Raw genomic sequence first — 6,000 nt, 5'->3', positions numbered from 1 at the left:
ACAAAAACTCTGCTTAGCAAAATGAACCCACTAAGAAAGATGTGATCATAACCCAAGATTCAGACCTACTAGGAATATTTGTACAAACATCCCCAAGCCCAGATCTCACAAATATTTATTTGCTTGTATCTGAACTGAAGTTATGCTAGTACTCTTGAAAATGTGTAGCACCAGGACAGAGTTGTGTGGAAGCAGCACTCTGCATGGAAGCAAAACCCTGCTCTCCTCTGAAGGATCAGGAATTACAAAAAAAACCTCTACAGAAACACTTCGGGATGCTCAAAACCACAAGAGGAATAATGATAACACAAAGAAGAAAAAACGTTTTCTTGGTGAGACTCTTCTTTAAATGCTATTAAATGTTTTTTTGATGAGACTCTTCTTTAAATGACCAGCGTGTCCTGGACATGGCACAAGGAGTTTTGGGAAGGCCAAAAGCCCAGCGAAGAGCTGGGACTGACTGCTGCTGCTCTGCTGCTGCAGCTGCTGGGAACTGAGCGCAGACCCTGCGCCAGCATTTGCAGACAGCGAAAAATGCCTGTGCATCACAGCGCTGAAGTTCATTTCCAAACAGATTTCAGGTTTTTTTAATGGTCATTTTCCCAAAACTGATTAAAACTTCATACCAAAAACTTTTTGCCCCAAACAGCCGCCTTCAGTCTTTGCTGCTCTGAGGTTTATGACTTTTTAATTTTTTTTTTCCGGGGAATTTTCCATCATCAAAATCCAAATCAGCAACAACACAGAACACTGCCTGTCGGCTTCCCGCATCCCGGTTCAAACAAGCACCAAAGGCATTCTTGTTTCTTCCAGAAACAATAGTGGGGGGGGGGGAGGAAAAAAAAAAAAATCTCGTGCAAAACCACAGAGTAATCCGAGGTCTCCGGGGCTCGCCCTGTGCTTCGGGAGGGGGTGTGGAGGAGGGCGGGCGGCCCCGAGCTCCCACAGCCCCTCGGTGCCGGGCACGGCTCGGGGGGCTCCCCTCAGGCGAGGCTGCAGCGCCTGAGCCGGTGGAGGCGGCAGCGGCGGCTCCGGTGCCGGGCACGGCTCGGGGGGCTCCCCTCAGGCGAGGCTGCAGCGCCTGAGCCGGTGGAGGCAGCTCTCGGTGCCGGGCACGGCTCCAGGGGCTCCACTCAGGCGAGGCTGCAGCGCCGCCGCCTCCCGAGGTTGCCGGGCCGGGCCCGGGGCGGCGGGGGCGGCTGCGGCTTTAAGAGCTCCCACAATGCCGTGCTGGCGCCCCAGTTCCGTTACATGTCTCCCCCGGTGAAGGGGAGCGAGGCAGCGGCAGGAAGGAGGCGGAGGCCCCCCCCCCCCCCCCCCCATCCCTCCCCGCACTGCCGCCCGCCCAGCCCCGCGGCGGGGAGGAGCGGGGCAGGGCCGCGCCGAGCCCTGGGCGCTGCTCCGGCCGCGCCGCCCCCCGCGGGCAGCGAGGCGGGGCCGGCGGCCGCTGGCGCTGCCCCGGAGCCACCGCGGGACGGGCGCCCGGAGCCGCTGCCGGCGCAGCGAGCGAGGGGACGGGCGGTAAGTGCTACTCCCCAGTCCTGTTCCCCTGCCCCGCTCCTTCCCTCCGTCCCCTGCTCGCTCTCCCGGCTCTGCGTCCCCTCTCCGGCAGCTCCTGGCTCGTCCCCGCTGGGGGGTTTGTGACCCTTCCCTGCCTCCTCCTCGCTCGCCAACTTTCCCGTCCCTCTCGCCCGTTTCCCATCTCCCCTCGGATTTTCTTGAGTTTTTTTTTTTTTTTGTTTCTTTTTCTGTTGTTTCTGGGGTTTTTTTTTGGCGTTTTCGGCTCTGCCGTTCCCCCTCTCGCCTCTTCCCAGCCCTCTCGCACTCGCTTCTGTCCTTTGGCTTCTTCCTTCGCTACTTCCCCGGCTTCCTCCGGCTTTTCCTCTCTCCTGGCATCCGTTGGGCATCGCGTGGAAAAGTAAGGGATATTTTTCGGTGTCCTTGAGGAAGGGAATTCAAAACCTACTTTTCTTACACAGGGAAATCTTTGTAGTAGTTTTCTTTCCCCTTCTCTTCCTGTCACCGGAAAGAAAATTAAGCCTATTTTTCTCCTTTTCATTTTTTCTCCTTTTGCTACGTGGACTGTTTGTTTTGGTATTTTTTTTTCTTCTTCCCCTTCTTCGGGCAGTGCCGGTTTGTTTCACGATTAATCTCTTTTATTCCTGCCCCAACCCCTCCCTCTCTCTTTTTCTTCCCCAGTAAGAAGAAAGATTAGAAGAAAATGTGTTTTGCCGGCAGGGAATGCATAAGACTTTTTGGTTCGGGTTTTTTTTTTTTTTTTCTCGTGGGGTACTATTGATGAGAAAAGCTTAAGCAAATACAGTGCGGTAGGACAATACAGAGGCATGAACTTTAAAGGGTAAGGAAATGGATTCTGCTTCTTGCTTTCTCCAGCTCCGGAGTGGTGCTGGGGAGGTCTGCTCCAGGGTCCGGTTTGGGGTTGTGCTAGTCCGGTGTGTGCTAGCCTGTTTTCTGTCCAGCAGAATGGTGATTTAAACGCAGTCCTAAACTGCATTTCAGTGTTGCTCGTGGGTTTCGTCAGTGTGGGAAATCAGGAGGCGGGGGAAGGTCACAGATTCCGGTGGCCCCTTTGGAATTACACCTGTCACGCCTGCAGGTGTGTCGGAGGTTGACACGTTTAACAAAACCGCTGGAAACTGCTCTCATCTGTGGCAGAAAGTGCTGTCGGGGGTTTAGGAAGCCAGGTTCGGACCTGTGAGTTTCTGCCTCAGCTCTGGTCAGTATCACACGTTGAAATTGAGTGTTTGCCGGGCTGTGGAGAGCGAGCGAATCAATTGCCTAATGATTCGTGCAAGACACCTGTTTAAGGGCGTTCAGGCTCCCTGCTAATTGGGTTTGGGCGCGGTGCGGTGGTGTTAAGTGCTGTGAAAGTAAAGGGCTCTGTCTTTTTCAGTAGAGAGTACGTAGCTTGCGAATGAACAGTCAACTCTTTTGATTGGGGGTGGTTCTTCCTTCTGTTACATTGCCTCTTCTGATAGATACTCTTCCAAAAGTCCAAAACACCACGTGGCCGAACTGCAAATAAAATCAGCCTTACTTTTCCCCTGCTTTTTTTTAGAGAAGAGAGAAAATTTAATTTCGGATTAACTTTTTGTTTGATGATATCTCATTGGAAAGCAGGCTAGACGTGAAATTGGAAGTACTTCTCTGAGTCTTAGAGCAAAAAGTATTTTTGATATGGAATGAATTGCTGAGGGAACTGAAATGACTGCTTGGGATTCCTTGTACTTAGTTGTGTGCCCTTTAGGACAACTGAGAGATAAAGATGATTCACTTCTTACAGTTGAGTAATCTCTCCATCCTTTCCACCTTTGGGAGTCCATTAGAATTTGATCCATTGTTTGAATTAATCTTGTTTTTAATCTTTCCTGGAGATGATAAAGTTTGGCATAGTGGGAAATAGGAGGAGAGAAATAATACCAAGTCATATTTACCAAGAAGTTTAGGTCTTTCAAAACTACTTCAAACCATTGCTGGAAACACCAGCAATAATTCTGAAGAGCCAAATTGAGTTGATTAATATACCTTCTTAAAATCTGTTTGAGGGAAGCTCTGAAAAGCAATGGAGGAGATTGAGTTGCTGAAAGTGCGGAGCTGAGCACTGAGGCTGATGGGTTCTGCTCCTGTGTCTGCCATCGCAGGGCCGTGTCACCTCCTGCCTAAGCTGCCTGCACCTCTCGGGATACTGAGTTTGCCCCCATTCTCTGAAGTGCTTTTTCATCTGATTTATAAGAATAATTGCATGTAAATGTTCAGTTGTCATTCTGATTGCTTATCTGGTGGTAGTTTGGCTCATGCTGATACTCATTCTTGGAAAGTTGTAGGGATCTTGAGCATCACCGTTTATTTGGAGCAACACTGGATTTTTACGTTGCTGCAAAGGTTTTGAGACTGGGGCTATTTTTATCCTCTGAATATCTCTGACGGTATCAGTGCATGCTTTTTCTATGGTTCCTTAAGTCTGCCTCAAGCTGACTATGAAGGACTGACCTCTCCAGAAAGAAACTGTTAAACTGAATTGCAGGGTGGAAAATGGTGCTGTGGGAACTGGGCTGAGGACCCCCCTCAGTGTGATGCTTGTTGTTCCTGGTAATTTTATTTTGTGAGGTCTGTAATTATGAACTTAGCTTAGTCCACCGGTGTGTTTGCTTTCTAATTTTAGGGGTTTTGCTTGGGTTTTTAAGTCTTTAAGACTTCTATCTTGACACTAAATGTAAATGTTTTTGGGTTTTCTCAGGCTTTTTTGAAAGCCTGTGTTTTCCTGTAATTTTTTTTTTTTCATGGTGGGGTTGGGACTTTACAGTGTGATGAGATTTGTTATAATCTCAATGCCTGCCTTCCTGTAATATTTGAGAGTGGGGTACTTCGTAAATGTGAGGCTCTGACCTGTTGCTTTTCTCCAGTGAAAATGATACTTGGTTCTGTAGACAGTTGTTACTGGGCAAGTATAGGTGTGTTTGTGTGTATATATGTGTTATGTGTTTATAACTTGCTCTCCTCCTGTATATGCACATAGCCAGCTCTGTGCTTCTGAATCTGGACAGCAAATCTAGTCTCAAATTCAGTTTCATAAATAACTAATTCTTCCTACCCTTCCCATTCCCCTTCAAAGCATGTGGTGATCTCATGCCTTTGACAGGAGTGGTTTTCCTGGCTGATAAGGGGATGGTCATGGTGTTTTCTCCCTTGGCTATTCTGAGGGCTGTATGTTATCTCTCTCTGTGCTGATAAAGTGTGGGGAGGGGGTTGAGTGGTCTGTGTGTGCTGAGCAGTGCCATCCTGCTCAGTCTCTCTCCAGTTTGTCACCTGTGAAGTTGAGATCACAGAACTTATCCTGCTTGGGAAAGGAAGGTGTGTTCAAGCTGTAGATACAGGGGTTTGTCACATCTGCCAGGGGAACTGCAGACCCCTTTGGGTTGTTACTTCACTCGTGTCTCTGCAAGCATCTGGTCATCTTTGTGATGATATAAATATGGAGAGTTTTAATGTGTCTGAGAGGACTCTAGGAGACAGGCACTGTGAGCTTTCAGCTGGCAGGTGCTTGAGAAATCTGTGTAATTCACCTTTCTGCTTTTGAGTCACTCCTTAAGAAGGGAGGAATCTGTTTACTTTCTTCTTGTGCTTGGAAAATGGGCTCACCCACACCCAAAGACCCTGTAATGCTTGCTGTAGTGCAGGATTATTGCACAAAAGCATCTTGCTGTGCAGTGCTGTGGCTGTGCGGCTCGGTGTTGTATGATAACACATGTTTCTCAGCTGTTGTTGATTCCTCAGTGGCACAGACTTCAAAGGAATGCACTGAAAGAAAGCTGCAGCCAGGGAAAAATGGGGTTTGTTCCAGTGGCCTGTACCATCCATCTGTTTAAATACTCTGCTGAACTGTTCCAGAGTGGTCAGGCATCCCGTTAGGACTGAGGAGCAATTACAGCTGGGAGTAGAGCCTGCTGCAAGAGACCACCTAGGGGAGGCTTAAGTGCTACCTCCCTTCTGTGGGTCAGAGCCCCCCTGCCCTCCCAGCCAGCCAGGAGAGATAAGGCTCCTCATCTGGGGTATCTTTCAACATGACATTGTCTAATTCCTAATGCTGTTGAGGATTTATTTATTTTTACTCTCCATGCTATCTTTAGCACAAGAAGGGAGGAATGGTAATGAGGATGGACGGTCATCTCTGTAGTCTCCTCTGTGTGGGTAGCAAGATAGAGCTGTAATTTAAATGAGTAAATATTTATAAAAAGATTTTTTTTTCCCCCATATGTACGGGATAGTTCACAGAGAGTGATCTGTTGATCACTTGTGTCTCCAAAGGTGGTGATATACGTTACTGGATTAATTTCAGCTCCAAAACATGAGCAGTAAAGTTACATTGCAGCCAATTGCATTGTGCTCTTTCAAATTGAGTTTGGGGAAACACTTCACAACTTCATCCACAGTAACTAAAAAAACTCCAGTGTACTGCATTATCATACAGGAGGATGCTGC

At 48.4% G+C, this 6,000-nt stretch overlaps 1 protein-coding gene across 1 annotated transcript in view; it reads left to right on the top strand.

The window, feature by feature from the left end:
- The first annotated feature begins 1,432 nt into the window (after positions 1-1,432).
- Positions 1,433-6,000, top strand: part of RASSF8 (Ras association domain family member 8) — a 74,348-nt gene continuing 69,780 nt past the window's right edge. The window contains exon 1 of the mRNA XM_036405026.2: positions 1,433-1,521. The gene's annotated coding sequence lies outside the window, so the exon portion shown is untranslated. The remainder of the gene's footprint in view (positions 1,522-6,000) is intronic.

Source organism: Molothrus ater, chromosome 5 (genome assembly GCF_012460135.2).
Source record: "Molothrus ater isolate BHLD 08-10-18 breed brown headed cowbird chromosome 5, BPBGC_Mater_1.1, whole genome shotgun sequence".
Lineage (NCBI taxonomy): Eukaryota > Metazoa > Chordata > Aves > Passeriformes > Icteridae > Molothrus > Molothrus ater.
Note: the sequence above shows the minus strand (reverse complement) of the source record. Positions and strands in the feature narration are given on the sequence as shown.